Genomic DNA, 19,164 nt, shown 5'->3' with positions numbered 1-19,164 from the left:
CCGCCCTGACGAACCTGCGGTCTCCCTTCACCTGTTCACCAGCTCCATGTTTTTATCAATAGGCCACTGTTATTAATTAAAAGTTATTGTTTTGTACATATATAACTCATGAATAAAAATAAAAATGTGTTCGGTATGATTTAAAAAAATATATATTTTAAACGAATTTGATTGGTTTGTCAGTAGTGAGCGCGGAAATGTTTGGTTGTTTGCTAAGCGCGCCACCGCTTAATGTTAAGACACGATTGAGTGCTGCCTGCAGTGAGACAGACACGTTATGGTTCTGCTGTTATCTTTCACTATTTTCGCTGCTGAAACAACAAAAACAGTCAACATTGCGTCTAAAATGTAAGTGGCTTAATATTAATTATTTGTAGTGAACTGTCATTAAATCTGTCACATTTTCAACCGCGATGTGATGCTGGTTAATTGTATCATGTTATTAAAAAATCCACATTTTTACCGCAGTATGTTTAACCCACTTTGTTAACACACTTTGTGTTTGCTGTGCTTATTTGTTTAACTTTGCGTTTTTACATTATGCACTTTCGGTCGCCATTGATTAAAGGATGCAGAATCATTATCCTGTTTTGGTGATTGTTATTGGCGTTTTTAATCAGACTAGGCTACTTGTTCGGTCGAGCAAGTAAAATTATCTTTCACTTGGCCTTTTAAAAAATCCACTTGTCTCTGATATTAACCGGACAAACGTTGATGTCGAGCCCTGCAACGCGTTTTATTTGCGTTTAGATTGCTTCAGTAAGCTAGGTCCAATCTTTACGACTTCTCCGTTGTATTGCATTAATGGAGAGGTATGTTAGTTCTTCCTCGCTTTTTTGTCCACTTAATGCATAATTAAGTTAATGATATTATGCATTGCAGTGACGTTGCTCTCATTTGTGCCCCCCCTGAAAAATGAAATGCCCGTCCGTGAATTTGTGTCTGGCGCCGGGTCTGGGAAGGGTTGTGCTGATAAACAATAGTATTGTGTATCGAAGACCGTCAGACATATCGCCAATAGCAGGCTTTCATGACGATAGTTGGTGATGGTTATTATTATTATCATCATAGTTTCACATTAACATGCGCATTGCATGCTTTTCCTCGGATGAGGAGGATTGTGGGTTTCACTTTGCACGAGAGAGCTTGTAATGCACACAGATTCCTTCTCGCACACATCTGGACTTAATGCGCTCATTTTGGACTCTTGCTTGGACCTGAATGCACGCGGCAAGGATTTATTTTTTAATGCGCATGATTCTGACTCTTCCTCGCACATGAAGTAAATACGCGCGGCTTCCTTGTACTAGAGAGGTTGTTAGTGCCCAAAGGGTTAAAACCAGCGAGTGTGTTGTTTCCGCGCCTAGGCTTTTCCGGACTCGGATTAATGGCATCAAAAGGTTGCGGTCATGACAGTGTTGCTTCTTTTTTGTCCATCAATCAAGTGACTTGACCGTCACGTGTATCGGCGATCTCACAGGCTGATGATAGGATGATCTCAAAATGGGGCATATCGGCCAACACTACTCTGCGTTTTTAACTGTTTACTGAGAGTTGAAAAATGTTGGGTAAAACGCTGCGCTTGACAGTTTCAGGTTTTACTCAGCCGTCCAATCACACTGGAGAAGGGGCAGGACAAATACAGTACCACACCAACAAACCAATGCATCATACAACCACTTGTCAAATGAACCAAGACTCATTCGCCTATGTAGAGAATTGCAAAGGAGCGAGCAGTTTCAAAACACGTTTGTATATAAATACCCAGCTATTCCGTTTGTTAATTGTTAGTTCTTTTTTTACCTGGGCATCTGTCGTTTGGCCAAGTTTATCCCTACCAATGTTAAACCAAACCTACGCCCCTGGAACACACAATCACCATACGCCAGTTCAGTCATAAGATGGAGCTGCTGGCCACAGCACTGTAATAACCAATAAGCAACTAGTCACTTAAGTGTAAAGAAATGTTCTGTTTATAGTGTTACAATGACATCACAAGAGAAACGTACTGCGAAAATATACAGGTTGAGAAGACCGCTCCCTTACTGCTTTGGAAAAGAGCACTAGTCTGCTATCCCGTACAAGTTTGCATAGGCCATTTATTTTGTCTGCGGTTGAAAACATAAACCTATACTTAAGCGTGTCTCATTAATACAGAAGGGTTTTTTAACATTTTGCTGCAAAGATGAAAATTACAGTACAGTAGCAACTCCTCAATGCTTGCCAGCTGAGCAACACTAAACGCTCAAGTTGTTGTGGTGAACTTGAGTAATTTGTCAAGCTGTTTTCATTAAACAATTCTGTGGCTCTCAAAATAAGCCATTTTTATATCAATAGAAAATGACCAATTTAAATTGCTGTGGGTGCGGCTCATTTTTTGAGGACATGTACCGCATAAAGTCAGAAGAAAATATTGCTATTGAATTGTGCCAAACTTAGCCAGGTGTTCCGAACAACTAACCTTTCTGAATTAAAGGGCTTTTATTTTCAATTATTAAAAATATACTTGGTAGCAGACAACCAACAAGGTAAATGTTTAATTTACTTAACAGACTGTGTCCCAGTGTTAAAAGAAAATAATACATTTTGGGTTTTGAGAGACTTTGACATGGGCAGTCGTGGTCTAGTGGTAAGAGAGTTGGGCTTGTAACCCGAAAGTCGCCAGTTTGTTTCCTGGACCTTCAGAAAAATGCACAGCAGTCTAAAGACTTAATGTTTCTGTTAGACATAACGTAGATGTAATAGTTGTTAGCTTCCAGTGGTTTGATTGATGTAACTATCAGGATTAGCGCATGTCCAGTCGGACTTTAGAGGGATATACAGTACAGATTAGGGATGACCCTGAATAGTCGAAGATTTGATGCTTCGATAGCAGAAGCCTGATTTGACTACCAATCTCACAGTAGAATCGTCGTCGATGTGTTATGAAATAAGGCTCATTCAATTTTGGCTGTATAAGGGTGCACATTAGTGATGCGCGGGTCAGCGTTTTTTCCAATCCGCGGGTCCCGCTTTTATGAAATATTTGGCCCGCCCCAACCCGCCCCACAACACTGTATCTATTTTTACAACCCGCACCGCCCTGCACCCCCGACCATTAAAATAGACATACTAGGCACTTGTAATGTAAAAAAAAGAGGCTTTATTTTAGCCTAAAAGTGCTTGGAAATGGCCATTAGATTACATCGCCCTGTAAACTGACAACAACATACGCAAATGAACCATAGAATCCAGCATGGTCATATTAATATAGAGATAGGATAATAATAAACATTTTCAACATTTACAAAGCAGCCTTTGAATTATCTATTCACAAATTCCCTACCTAAATTTCTCCCACAGGTCGTCTTTCATCTTTTATTTCTCCATTTGTTTTGTTGTTGTGGCTGGCAGAGGGAGCTACTTGGCACTTCCGTGACGTAATACCAAAGGTTTGGGGATATCACGTTACGTTGCGGAAGTTACGTTGCCACATAGCCCTGCGTAATTTACCCTTATCAAAAAAGGTAATAAGAAATATAAATATATATTCCCAAATATTTAATATATATCCTACGTACAGGGAATTAGACACAACATAGCTGTTTCTTTATTTTGTTTTTAATGACCCACCCCAACCCGCCTCGCATTAAAGTTACAATTTCTTTACCCGACCCGCGGGCTACCCGCGGGGCCCGCGGGTTACGAGACGACCCACGCATCACTAGTGCACATTATCTGATTTCACATATAACAGCTTTCTCCCAATATATTAACATACGGCCTATTATGATGTTATGCAAATAAAATGTGAAAAAGTAGCTTTCAATAAATATTTTTAATGTGCACAAATAAATCCAACAACCCATGTGACAGGGTTACATGTACATTATGGTAAGAGGTTTTTAGGTTAATAAACCGTTGTGAAACAGTGGTTTCTTTGTTCCTGTAGTTAAAAAGACAAAGCTGGCAATTTTGGCTATACTTTTGTTATATATTATAATAATTATAATAATATCACTCAGGGTTATCTAATTTAACTATATGGCTTGTGTTTTGTTCCTCTGCACTGCACTGGCATTTTGTACCATTTGTAGTTGTTTACTTGGTTCTGACTTTATGTATTTTTATTTATTATATCGGTAAATTCTGATCTAGTTTCAGTCTGTAAATTTTGGGTTGATTTTCGTTGTATCAATATTGCGCTGATGCGTTGCATTGCAACACATGCAATTTAGCCAAACACCCTATGCTGCGTGTCATATTTAAGATCATATTTAGGTGTTTATCAAACTAAACATCAAAAACTGATTTTTTCGACAGGTAAGTTTTAAAATGTATCTACAACAGGGTGGTTATCTTGTCAAAAGTTGAGCTACTTAATGGGTAACCTGTTGCTTAAATTTTGGTGATGACACAAAAATATCTGCACAGAATATGTTTATGCCTGACGTCTGTGTTCAATTTCAAATGATAGAAAAGAGATTCCTGAAGCAAATTATGTAATTTAATGGTCCCTATTTTAACGATCTAAGCGCATTGTCTAAAGCGCACAGCGCAACGTCTAAATGGGTGTGTCCGAATTCACTTTTGCTAATTTAACGAAGGGAAAAATGGTTTGTGCGCCGAGCGCATGGTCGAAAAGGGTTGGCACAATTTTTTAATGAGAAATGGGAGTATTTCGAAACCACGCTGTAAACTATCTAGCCTGCAAAAATATCTATATAGCCTACTGTTTACAACCAATTTTAACATCACTATACATTTAAAAGGTATCATTTACAGGATTAGCATCAATGTATGATCTCTGTTTTGAGATACAGATGCTCTAGCATCATAAATGTAGTATTTTGTGACAGAAGATGACAACATGCAAAATATAACATGACTTCTTACCTTTTGTGTTGATACAACGATCGCGAATCGAATCCAGTCTGTTTCAGATGTGTGAATGATCCATGAAAGTCCAATAAAATACATCCAATGACCATTTTTGTCCACAAATGCGTATAATCCATGAAATATAGATACATAGTCTGTTGTTTACATCAGATTTAGCATGAACCCTTACGAAACAAAAATATATTGCAGTATATTGGAAAATATCATGTAATATATTAGGCAACATATTCCCATATATGGGATTTAATATTTATATTTTCCAATGTATTGAAATATATGCATGAAACATACATGTATATATGATACAAAATATATTGCAATCAAGAACAAAAAGGGCACTATATTTTTTACATGTAATAGTTTGTCTTTATATGCTTTGATATATTGCTATATATGCATAGACCATACATGTATATATGAGACAAAATATATTGCAATCAAGAACAAAAAGGGCACTATATTTTTTACATGTTATAGTTTGTCTTTATATGCTTTGATATATTGCTATATATGCATAAACCATACATGTATATATGAGACAAAATATATTGCAATCAAGAACAGAAAGGGCACTGTATTTTTTACATGTAATAGTTTGTCTTTATATGCTTTGATATATTGCAATATATGCATGAAACATACATTTATATATGATACAAAATATATTGCAATCAAGAACAAAAAGGGCCCTATATTTTTAATATATATATATATATATATATATATATATATATATATATATATATATATATATATATATATATATATATATATATATATATATATATATATAAGATGCTTGAGTAGGAAGCTGAGATTCAGGCGCGAAGAGAGGACAGGATGCGTAACAGACACCAGCAACAAGGAGGCTGATAGATAGGTCCTGACCTATGATCCTGACCCACACTCCTAATCAGTAGGTGGCGAGTAGGTGGCGGTAATGCCACTAAAAGTTGTTTGCCAACTGCCAGTAAAACTCAAGAAGAAGAAGAAGAAGGCTGATGTCAGCAGGCTCCAAGGAAACTTCAAGTTTTAAAAGGTATATAGTTTTCAGAGCTGGTGCTTTTCAGTTTTTATTGCATCTCTGAGAGATTTTTAGGGAACAACTTGTTGTTCTGCTCCACAGATGCTGTTTTAAAACAGTTTCCTATAAGGCCAAGGAAGCTGATGTCAGAAAATCTATCAACAGTAGAATCTGCGAGCTAATGGCATTAAGACACCAGGTGAAGAGCAAAAGCATGGGTATGTAAGTGGTTTACATCAGTGAAGAACCAAGGTGGACTCCTAACCAGGATAATGGACTGTTCTTTTGGCAAAAACTTTTTTTTTGCTTCTTCACGGTTCCCAAAACTTCTTGAAAGTTTGTTTATTATTTATTTGTTCATTATTGTCTGTGCATTTTGTTTATTGATATTGTCTTTATTTATATTGTCTTTATATTGTATAATGGCACTGCTGAAATTTTGAAATGGACATTGGTAATTTAAGTTGCGTTAATTTATATTTTGTATATTTTTTGTTTAATGGCACTCTTTTAAAATGTAATTTATGTAAATGCAATGCAACACATTTATGTAATGTAATGTAAAGCCAACCACATTTTCTTTGACTGACCATATGCAAAACCTCTTGTGGTTTTAATAGGCCTATATAACTCTGTACCTCAAATTGGGTTTAGTATTTGTGCCTGATTAAAAGAAAATAAAGGTGGCTTTTGATATATTACCCATCAGTCTGTGTTAATATGTGGTGTAAATGTTTGTATATTGCAGGTTGCATATTTAAGTATTTATATATTTTGAATGTTTCATGTACATATACTGTATATATCCTAAATATATTCATACATTGTAGGGCATGTTCTCATTTATGTACACATATTGTGCATACATTTACAATAAATATGTACATATATTTCCATCTTATTTTAAATATATGTAAAATGTATTCCACAATATATCAAACACATATCTACATATATATTTCCATATAGTTGTACATATATTTGAAATATATTCTACCATATAGTAAACATACATGTGACACTATATCTGTACATATATTTTTAATACATATTCCCATATATGCACATATATTTCCCATCTTATTTTACATATATTTAAAATGTATTCCACAATATATCGAACACATATCTACATATATTTCATGTATTTTCCATATAATTTTACATATATTTGAAATATATTCTACCATATAGTAAACATATATGTGAAACTATATCTCTACATATATTGTTAATACATTTTCGCATATAAATCAAAATACAATATTGCAGATATTTATAAATATAATATTGCATATATTTTTTAATATATAAACACATATATTATATCCATGTACAATATGTTGAAAGTGGCAATAATTTGTATATTTTGCAATATACTGCAATATATTACACATATATAGAATATATGTACCATCAATATAGTATTCCATGTATTGCAAATGTATAATATATTGGAAAATGGAAAGTAAAATAATATATTGCAATATATTACAATATATTTCAAGTAATATATTGGTAAATATATTTTCCTTTCGTAAGGGAAGGTCTTATCGCCTACAATCTGATGACTATTTGTGTCGTAACACACTGTATATAAGATTACTCCGGGTTCCAATAACCACGCGTTAAAACTTTGTTTTTAAAAGTAGGCGGGAGTATAATCCATAATATCCAAATAGCGCTGTTATTTCAGTGAGGCATGATAACAGCATAGAGGGTATCAGCGAAGTGACTGACTGCTCTGTGCTCTCTCTAGCTCCCTGGTGGGTGAAGACCTGCGAGTGGGGTGGTGGGCGGGAAAATTCAAACTGAATGTGACGAAACGATTTGTTACGTAACAACGGAGCTGAGTTTGAACTCGCGCAATCTGAGACTCAAGGCAGAGGACATTCAGAAACCTGTATCTCACTCAAAACAGCATGGATGGATTTTTTTTGTATGTGTGTGGGAGCATCAGAGACACAAAATAACACCCCAAAACCCAGAAAAAGTGAGTTTTTCATAATATGGGCACTTTAAAACCTTTAAAACCCGTTTTCTTTTAGTCATGGAAGTAAAAAAGTAGGCTTTTAGTTGCTTTAAATGTATGGTTATCCAATATCATCAAAAAAATTATTTACAAGTATGTAAGAAAAGGTTTGTACTCTAAAAATACTTTATTTGTAACAAACAGGAGATAAAGAATTTACAAACGCCTCTCCTTTCAGAACTTGGACAGCGTCACAAGTTTTTTTAAGCATTACTTAAAAATGTTTCTCATCTCACCATATCCACAGGTACAGAGTCATCATATACAATAAATCTGTGAGGTAGCATTTAAAAAACATTTAAAAACAGATGCATTTGTTCAAAGCAAAGCATTTATTTACTTACCAGGCTGCAGGTGAAGCAGCTCTTTGTGCCTTCTAACATCTCATAATTAGTCCTCATTTATGTCCAAGAGACTCAATAATAATATTTTACATTCAATCCTTTAATCTTTCATATTTAAAAGCGTTTTTGTGCTGCTGCGCATTCATGTGTGTGATGAGCAAACCCACGTTGTCATCCCGTTTAGGCGCATATTACTAATGCGCTCTTTAAATAACAAAAAAATATATATTGCGCCATTGACTTTAGACTTTAGACAAGGTTTTAGTTGGTCAATGGCGTAGTCTATTTTAGTTGCCTCAACACACCTCGTTTTCAGACCAGAAAGCCCATGGGCGCAAAAGGGGGCGCAAATGCATTTGCTATTTAAACAACGCGGCGCTAAACGTGAAAATTATAATTGCGCAGGGTGGAAACTAGCAAATGACACTTGCGTCACGCATTGCGCTGCATTGGGCCGGGTGTAAGATAGAGCCCAATATCTTTTTGGTTCCCTTTCAGTCGGTCACTACGACGTCACGTCGTGACCGACGAATTGGGAACCGCTTCGCGGGTGACCTATCTGCTTCGAGAAACCTTTAAAACGCCAATGAACTTGGCATGCAGATAATTGCATCTGCCGGCGCCGCCCCGCCGCACAGCTATTTATGGACTGCATTTATATAGCATTTATATAGCAGATCTCTGCGTGTCAGTTGGTTGGGCGAAGGCACCACAGCGAGGCTCGCGAGTGTTTTCCACCTCTTTCTTTTCACTCTCTTTTTGAGTGTGTGCGTTCTCCTCCCTGTGTGCTTCATCAACTACACAGCTAAAAGAGTGATTTCCCCTAAAAGAGCTGCAGCTGAACTTGCGTCTTTTTAAAGACAGCCGTTCACTGCTCACGGGCGTTAAAGCGTCTTTTTAAAGATGTCTTTTCGTCCGTGTTCGACTTCTGGATGCGGCAAATACATGGGTCCTCGCGATGGACATGATCGCTGTCTCTCATGTCTGGGTCTCCAGCATGCTGAAGCAGCTTTCATGGGAGGGACATGCTCCGCTTGCGAGAGCCTGACTCTTGCGGATCTGCGGGGTCGTGTGGCGTTTCTCCGGGAACGCCGCCCTCCGTTGCTGATCACCGCCAAGAAGGCGGCTGTGAAGCTACGGAGAGACGACCTCCGCCTCACGGTGCTGAACCGGCAAGCTGGTTCGTCCAGCGGCCCTCAGCCACCGGATCCGCAACCATCTGAGGTTCCGATGGAGACGGAGAGCGCGCGTTCTGCGTCGCTTTCTACCTCTGTCGGACCTCCCGAGGATTCGGTGTCTGTCGTAACATCGGAGGGGGGGCCGTCACTTTCGGACGTGGATCCCGAGCCTCTCCCTCCTTCGGGAAGGGTTGCGGTTCCCGATCTCGACCCGGAGATGACGGCCATGCTCGCTCGGGCTGCGGAGACGGTCGGGTTGGAGTGGAGAGCTCCTCCCCCTCCCGTACCGTCCCGCCTAGACGATTGGTACTTTGGGGCTGCACGGGCTTCTCAGTCTTCCCCACCGGTACCTTTCTTTCCCGAGGTGCATGATGAGCTGACTCGGACGTGGAAAACCCCGTTTTCCTCCCGGAACCGTCCGCATCAGCCATCACCCCTCACCTCCCTCGATGGGGGGGGCCGCTAAAGGGTATGCCGGTATCCCGACAGTGGAGCGCTCGGTAGCGATGCAGTTGTGTCCTGCCGGCGTCTCCTACTGGAAGGACCGTCCTACCCTTCCCTCACAGGCCTGCAGACATTCGTCAGCTTTGACGGAGTCTGCATATCGGGCTTGTGGGGAGGCGGCCTCTGCCATACATGCCATGGCTTTGTTGCAGGTTCATCAGGCTAAGGCTCTGAAGGACCTGCACGAGGGAGGTCACGATTCGGCGGTCTTTAAAGACCTGCGTGCGGCTACGGATCTGGCGCTACGTGCGACCAAGACTACCGCACAGGCCGTCGGTCGTGCTATGTCCACCTTGGTGGTCCAGGAGCGCCACCTCTGGCTGTGCCTTGCGGACATGCGGGATGCCGATAAAACCCGGCTTCTAAACGCCCCGGTGTCCCAGGCCGGCCTGTTCGGCGAGGCGGTGGAAGACTTCGCACAACAGGTCTCCGCCACCCAGAAGCAGACTGAGGCTCTGGCTAACATCATGCCGCGTCGGAAGAGACCAGCACCTGCCCCGTCGACGTCGGCACCTCAGTCTGCCCCTCGCCGAGGGCGTCCTGCAGCGGCGGCCGCCTCCGTTCCTCATCGGGGCCGTCCAAGAAAGCGAGGAACCGGCCGTCAGCAGCCCGCCCCGCCCGCTCAGCCCGCTAAGCCTGGTGGAAAGCGAAAATCTAAGCGGCCCTGAGATGGGCGACCTGGAGGTGGAGGGGATCGCTCTTCGGGAGATGGTGAACGCACCACTCCCCCCCCCGGAGGAGGACCGGGTGGGGAATCTTTGGTTTTCTTTAATTTCTGTTCCGCCGGCTTTTCAGCCGGCACCCACAAAACCACAAAAAGAGCGAATTCCTCTTCCTCCTCCAGGTCATCAGAGGCAGTCGGGTGTGACGGATGGGCTCATAACCCTACGTTCTCCCCCTCCTCTCTCGCCAAAGGATGTGTTAAGCGCACCGAGATATCTTCATCAGAGTCTTCCCCGCGCAGCCATCCATCAGCGGAGTCAGGTGAGTGCTCATTCTCACAATACACATGTCAACGCAGCCCAAGAGAGCGCGTCATCGAGCACCGCCGTTCCGCTCGCCGTGGGTACTACGATTGTGCCGTTAATTCCCCTCGCCCGGTATCTGGAAGCTTGGCAACAACTTCCCAGTCCGTCGCGCTGGCTTTTACGCACGATCCGTCTTGGTTATGCGATACAATTCGCCCGGCGACCTCCCAAATTTACGGGCATCCGTTTCACTATAGTGAAACCCGCCGATGCGCACGTACTACGTGCAGAAATTGCTGTCTTATTGGCGAAAGACGCGATTCAGCCGGTTCCTCCAGCCAAGATGAGGTCAGGGTTTTACAGCCCTTACTTTATTGTACCCAAGAAAAGCGGCGGGTTGCGACCGATCCTGGATCTGCGCGTTCTGAATCGAGCACTTCACAAGATGCCGTTCAAAATGCTTACGCAGAAAACCATATTTCAATGCATTCGCCCACAGGATTGGTTTGCAGCCATCGACCTGAAGGACGCGTACTTTCATGTCTCAATCCTTCCCCGGCACAGGCCGTTTCTCCGCTTTGCGTTCGAGGGAAAAGCATATCAGTACAAAGTCTTACCGTTCGGGCTCTCTCTCTCTCCCCGCGTCTTCACAAAAGTGGCAGAGGGTGCTTTAAAACCTCTCAGAGAGAGCGGTGTTCGCATCTTGGCATATCTCGACGATTGGCTCATTATAGCACAGTCGCGTCAAATGCTTTGCACTCATCTAGATCGGGTGCTCAAACACCTCGCCCGTCTCGGTCTTCAGGTCAACCGAGAGAAGAGCAAACTGTGCCCGACACAGAAGATCTCTTTTCTCGGCATGGAATTGGATTCGGTCAATCTTACAGCACGCCTCACGGAGGCGCGCGTTCAGTCGATTCTGGCTTGCTTGAATACGTTTTCGGGCAAGACTGCGGTCCCTCTGAAACAATTTCAGAAATTACTGGGGCATATGGCTGCAGCCGCGGCTGTAACACCGCTCGGTTTGCTGCATATGAGACCGCTTCAGCATTGGCTTCACGACCGAGTCCCGAGGAGAGCGTGGCTAACCGGCTTTCACCGTGTCACGATCACACCGAAATGCCGTCTCACTTTCACCCCGTGGTCAGACCCAGCGTTTCTCAGGGCGGGGGTGCCGCTGAGACAGGTCTCCAGACATGCAATAGTATGCACAGATGCCTCCAACACGGGGTGGGGAGCCACGTATGGCGAGCTTGCAGCTTCAGGAGTATGGACATCACCCCAGCTGCATTGGCACATAAATTGCCGAGAACTGTGGGCTGTATATCTTGCGCTCGTCCGCTTCAGCAGCGAGTTGAGAGGCAAAGATGTATTAGTTCGCACAGACAACATTGCGACTGTTGCGTATATCAATCGCCAAGGCGGAGTGCGCTCTCGTCACATGTCGCATCTCGCCCGCCATCTCCTCTTTTGGAGTCAGAAGAATCTGAGGTCTCTTCGTGCCATTCACATCCCGGGGTCGCTCAACGTAGCGGCAGACGCGCTTTCCCGAGCAGCGCGCCCCGGCGAATGGCGACTCCACCCTCAATCGGTCCAGCTGATTTGGAGACGTTTCGGCAGAGCGCAGATAGATCTGTTTGCATCTCCAGAAACAACCCACTGTCACCTATTTTATTCACTGAACGAGGGATCACTCGGCGTGGATGCATTGGCGCACAGCTGGCCGAGAGGTCTTCGCAAATACGCATTTCCCCCAGTGCGCCTCATTGCACAGACATTGTGCAAAGTCAGGGAGGACGAGGAGAAAATTCTTTTAGTTGCTCCATATTGGGCCACCAGGAGTTGGTTTCCAGAGCTCACTCTCCTCGCGACAGCCCCTCCCTGGAGGATTCCCCTGAGGAGGGACCTTCTGTCTCAAGAAGGGGGCACATTATGGCACCCCCGTCCCGATCTGTGGAACCTCCATGTGTGGTCTCTGGACGGGGCGCGGAGGTTGTAGGTGATTTACCCCCGGCGGTATCTAACACCATCGCTGCAGCGCGAGCGCCGTCTACGAGACAGGCGTATACGCTGAAATGGAACCTGTTTGTTGTTTGGTGTACTTCTCAACGAGAGGACCCCCGAGAATGCCCGATCAATATTGTGCTTTCGTATCTCCAGCACCGCTTGGAGAAGAGGCTGTCACCGTCTACTATTAAAGTAGATATCGCGGCAATATCCGCGCATCACGTACCCATAGACGGTAGATCTGTGGGTCAGCACGATCTGGTCATTAGGTTTTTAAGAGGTGCACGGAGGCTCAATCCTTCGCGTCCTCCCTCTATTCCTCCTTGGGACCTGTCCATGGTGCTGAACGCTCTCAGGGACTGCCCGTTCGAGCCTCTGCAGACGGTGAGTGTCAAGTTTCTCACTATGAAAACTTTGATGCTCCTCGCACTGGCTTCTATTAAGAGGATAGGGGATCTTCATGCTTTCTCGGTCAACGACTCGTGCCTTCAGTTCGGGCCGGCTGAATCCAGCGTTACACTGAGACCCCGGCCGGGCTACGTGCCTAAAGTTCCCACCACTCCCTTTAGGGATCAAGTGGTGAACTTACAAGCTCTGCCTTTGGAAGAAGCAGACCCAGCTATGGCTTTGTTATGTCCTGTACGTGCACTACGTGTGTATGTGAATCGCACTCAAAGCTTTCGGACCTCAGAGCAGCTCTTTGTCTGTTACGGTGGTCAGCAGAAAGGGAGAGCTGTCACTAAACAGAGGATGTCTCACTGGATTGTAGACACAATCGCCCTGGCTTATGAGAAACAGGGCATTCCCTGCCCTTTTGGTTTGAGAGCCCATTCAACCAGAAGCGTGGCTTCATCTTGGGCTTTGGCTCGTGGTTCCTCGCTTTCAGATATTTGTAGAGCTGCTGGCTGGGCGACACCTAATACGTTCACTAGATTCTACAGTGTTTGTGTTGAGCCGGTATCCTCTCGAGTTCTCTCATCAGATCAGTGAGAACATCGAGGAACGGCTCCTGTGTCGGCTTGGAGCCTTTCTTTTTGGCTGCGCAGAAACCGCACCAGTATGGAAGGCCATTATGGCAAAAACTTTACAAAAAATGTTTTTTGTCTTTTTCCACCGCTTGGCGGCCGATGTTGCGGAGCATCGGCTGCCAGCCTCTCACTGGATGTATTCTTGACTATCTGGGTGAGGCTAGCGCCCACATTGCGCCCCCTAGTGGTTTCTTTGTGAGTATTTCCGTGGAAAGTTTGTGATTTACCACGTTTCCCTTAGCGGAGTTCGTTCCGCGCCTCTCTAGTGTTGCTAAGAGAGTGTATTTTTTATAGACCTCGTGTCTTTTTATCCATCACCTTAGTGGTAGACCCCTAGAGGGTTTTTCTTCCGCAGCGATCTTAGTCCCGCCTGACGAGTTCGCTTCCCAGTTCGCCTAGTCACTATCGTGGGTTAAGGAACAAGTAGTGACCGGCCTCTGCTTCAACCCCATTTCCGTTCCCTTAAAGAGGAGAGTCGGAGGGTTTACGCAGGCACTGGAAGGGTCAGCTTCAGTGGCGCTTTGGTAGGGATTCCCAATTCGTCGGTCACGACGTGACGTCGTAGTGACCGACTGAAAGGGAACGTCTCGGTTACATATGTAACCCTCGTTCCCTGAAGGAAGGGAACGGAGACGTCACGTCCCGTCGCCACAGTTTGCTGTTCCACTGCTGATATCGGCCGGACAATTTTTTCTTTTCTGGCCAGCTTTCTCAGCAAAAAATAGCTGATTTGATAACTGCACCTGCCGCTCATTAAATAGCTGTGCGGCGGGGCGGCGCCGGCAGATGCAATTATCTGCATGCCAAGTTCATTGGCGTTTTAAAGGTTTCTCGAAGCAGATAGGTCACCCGCGAAGCGGTTCCCAATTCGTCGGTCACGACGTGACGTCTCCGTTCCCTTCCTTCAGGGAACGAGGGTTACATATGTAACCGAGACGTTCTGTAAGTGAATACAGAGATGATTATGTCAAAGTAAGCAAGCAGGTATTTCTGTGCAAAATAATAACGCGTAGTGTCTATAAAATCATTATTTTCAGTATTTTTTTGTTATAAATGAATGTTTAAGGAATTGTGTATAAAGCTTAGTTTTTATCATTTACAGTAACAATCACAAGTTATATTTCATCGTTTTTTGTTTTTTGTCATGACTAGCATACTTTGAAACACTTTGTTCTGTATATTATGGCTTAAAAATGTTATGAGGAGTCATTTAACGAATGTTTATACACATTGTCTTTAACTTAAACTTAAAAAAAACATCGTCAGTTTTGTCTTCGTTCATCACTTGAAAGGCAGTTTTGGTCACTTTATCAGAAAGTTGTTTCTGTGTGCTGCTTTGAAAAAAAATTAAGTTAACCATTTGTTGACTACCAGGTCTCCCAACCCATGCACACACACAGTCGACTATAGGCAAGCCAAGATTCAACAATTCTGATTCGAATATGTAAATCAGTCAGAGACACCCGAAGTACAGATAGAATTGCCAAGTCCCTTTATTAGCAAAAAGAGTGACGAAAAGCACTGTATGTATTGTTTTTATAATGTTTGCACTCAGATCCTCCAGTTAAATTTTGTCTTTCAATAACTCCACAAAGAATGTGGTAACACTTTACAATAAGGTTGTATTTGTTAACATTAGACAATCTATTAGCTAACATGAACTAACAATGAGCTTCTGCAGCATTTATTAATTTTAGTTCATGTTAATTTCAGCATTTAATACATTTTTTTGTAATCAACTGTTATGAACTAATATTACTATTGTAAAACTATATTGTTAATTGTTAGATCAGGCATTTACTAATGTAAACAAATGAAGAGATCAGATGCAAAACCATATGTTTTATTTTAAATAAGCATTTTTTTAACTCTTAATGGATTCTGCCAACAAAGCTGTATTTCTGAATGACCTGAGGCCAGGATTAAGCAGATTTGAAGTGAAAGTATTTGATGAATGTATAATAAATGCAAAGAGCATTGGGTTAAAATCATTATCTATTTTTTTTTTGAGAGAGGTGACATTTAGAGACTTTTGCTTCTGAGCTCCTCAAATGCAACCTTAAAGTGTAAACTAAAATGCTAGACAAAATACTCTGAAAGCATATCACTAAATTACTGCATAAATGTGATCTTGGGCCTCATTTAAAGCGTACGCCAGTTCAAACGTAAAGGTGGTGATCTATAAAAAGACAAACTTGACAGGAGAATGGGCTTAAAGGATGGGATCTGAGGATGATTCATGTACGCAAACTTGCAGGTGATCTGTGACTTATAAAGGGAACATTGCTTTGTTTTATAAGTCTTAATATTTTATGGCTTATACAATTTTTGGCTTTTGTGCGTACATAGACTTTTAGTAAGGATCCTACGCACAGTTTTATAATGAGACCCCTGGTCTGTAACTAAATCATCAGAATAGACCATCACGGTCTGCTTAAACATTAAACATTCATTATTTCGTTGGCAAACCTTTCATATAATTGTGGATTAGACCTGCGCAACACTCATAATGTTGAACTACTGCGCTTCACAAATCTGTTTCTCTTTGAATGATATTTTTAGGATGTCTGGTCTGATCGCACTCAGGGTCAAGTCAAAGCATCTCAGTGGGGATGAGGTCAAGAGTCAGATCGGGCCATGCAGAAATATACTTCTTCCTGTAACTGTATCTAGAACATAGAATTAAAATGATATCGCTGACAACTGTTGTAGTGATGTGAATTTATTCAGTTGGACATTTATTAGAAAACCTTCCATACAAAGCAGAGCTATGTCAGGAGGTCAAGAAGAAACTGTAAACCCTGGCACCATTGATCTGCTCTCCACAGCAGTAGCTGCGCTCCCAGCAGAAGTGCACGTTAATTGAACGAAAGCCATTAAAAACATATGTGTCTGTCTGCAGCATGTCAGGAGATGTTCCTGCTGTATCCATGTTTCCATGCTGTCGGATGACATCTTTTAGCACGTGTCTGATGAACATGTGAAAATGAAGCATAGATGCAGGTTGTAGGTCATCAGTGGGGCAACATGATATCAGCATGCACAAGAGTAACACAGGACATTTGAGCAGATTTACACAGAAATTAAACGCCTGACATCCAGCAAGGTTCTCCCCGCTCTGTGTTTGTTTATTACTGTACATATTTTGTGCAAAACAGTATTATGCTATCTGCAAACCAATAAGAGTGTAGGGTTACATTTATTTTAAAGTGTCTTTACAGTGTAAATTACTGAGTAATATTAAGAACATATACTAACTAGGGTTAGGCTTAGGATTAAGACTTAGTTTAGGGTTACTTGTATGTCTTTATGCATGGTTTACTGTTAGTACTATAGTAATTACATGTAACAACAAAGACATTGTAAAATAAAGGTTTACCAATTCTATTGAAGACATTTCACCATGTTTAAATTTAACACAATTCCACAGATTCTCACCAAAAATTTATAAAAAAAAAAAAATCTGAAAAGTCCCCAGATTTTGTCTAGGCCTGGTCTTCAGTTGCAAATGCTCCGCTCTCATCGAGATGGAATATAGACGGTTTCATTGGACGCACGTGCGCTGTCGCAATACACGTCTGGATCCTAACTTTACTTCCGGTTTAGTTTTTTTTTAATGGTCTGACTAGTTGCTAAACTGATTCCGCCTCGTCGAAAATAACAAATGTTGTGGTTTCCTAGATAATCTATGTGTTGTTTTTTTGCTTGTTATATAAATAAACTACGTTTAAAGAACTTTGTTGTTATTTATACTTAGCGGAGCTTACCGGAAGTTACGTGCGGACCACGACAACTGCCTATTTATGTTGTTACTGCTGAAAGCGTCTATATAACTACATAATTTCATCAGTTTCAGGACCACAGACTATATTTGATGTCGACACATTTTACAAATGTGACCATGGCTGCGTCTGAAACCACCTACTATATAGTAGGCGAAAAGCAGTAGGCGAGGCGAGTAGTATGTCCGAATTCATAGTATTCCAAAAACAGTTGGCAAAAAGTACCTGGATGACCTACTACTTGCCGGCAAGATCCCAAAGTGTTCATTTGATGGACACTTTACTATCCCCTGAGCACCCGGAAGAGGAGTTGTCCAACGAAGATGATGAAGGAGGGGCTTTTTTTTTCTTCAAAAATGTCCAAAAGCGGTAATGCAGCTTTATTGAAATGCAAATACATATATTAAACAGCTATCCCTTGTGGTTAAATTGCACTTGTTTAACGGCATTCCAGTTACCGACTAACTTGTTGTTATGCCGCAACCTTGTATCACGAAATGATGTACCTATAGTCACGTAAATTTGTTAGTCTTAAGCGTAACACTGAGACGGTTTTCGCCTTTTTGCGTGAACATGTCATGCATTTCTGTTCACTGTCACGTATTTGTTACTTAACTGTTTTGTCCTATTTTCAAACCATTGACACTTTGGTTAGATTTGGTGTTTGCGTTAGGTTGTCACTTTAAGTATTGGTTTATTTTTTATATTGTCTGATTTTTAAACCATTGTCATCTGGCATTAGGGTTAGAGTTGGGTTTGGGTTAGTCTCGCGTAGCCAGACCTCCAATACTGAAGGTCTGGTGTTTTTCGCTGCTTTTTCTGGACAAAGCCCGCCCACGAGCTGTTTGACCTACAAGTCAAATAACCAATCACAGTTTGTTTCGTCTAGCGTCACGTTTCGGACTCACCACAATAACGAGCCGGCTGGCAACAAGTCAGTTATTGAAATAACCAGCCGCAACCGGATAGCATCTAAATAAACAACATTACTCACCATAGAACAACGTTGTTGCTCATTGGCCGCACCAATGAGACGCTCCCGTTAAACGTCTGTTTGAAGCATATCTCTCCACTTTTTAACACATACAAGCAATTCAGCAGAACCAAACTTTTTGACTCCACTAACTGCCTCAAGCAAAACTCTTTGACATCTTTTAGAGAGTCGATGCTGCGAACTTTGCATATTTTTAAGAATCCAATGTTTAGCTGATCATGATAACTGCTCATTATTATCCACGTGAACACGACTGATTCTCTTCCTCAATGGAACGTCATAGCTTTGTTTTCCAGGGACCGAAACTAATCGCGACACTCGCGTCTCGTGGAAATCCGGTTTATTTCAACCAATCAAAGACGACTTTAACATTCTCACAGGGTTTCCAGAAAAGTGTACGAAAAACATCAGACGTTCAGCCA

The 19,164-nt window shown here is 42.1% G+C and overlaps 1 long non-coding RNA gene across 1 annotated transcript; it reads left to right on the top strand.

Moving 5' to 3' along the window:
* Positions 1-5,808: 5,808 nt before the first annotated feature.
* Positions 5,809-6,606, top strand: LOC129424105 (uncharacterized). The gene is made up of 2 exons (XR_008637962.2): positions 5,809-5,920; positions 6,008-6,606. It is a non-coding gene; the product is annotated as an uncharacterized lncRNA (long non-coding RNA).
* The last annotated feature ends 12,558 nt before the right edge of the window (positions 6,607-19,164 follow it).

This window comes from Misgurnus anguillicaudatus, chromosome 4 (genome assembly GCF_027580225.2).
Source record: "Misgurnus anguillicaudatus chromosome 4, ASM2758022v2, whole genome shotgun sequence".
Taxonomy (NCBI): domain Eukaryota; kingdom Metazoa; phylum Chordata; class Actinopteri; order Cypriniformes; family Cobitidae; genus Misgurnus; species Misgurnus anguillicaudatus.
Note: the sequence above shows the minus strand (reverse complement) of the source record. Positions and strands in the feature narration are given on the sequence as shown.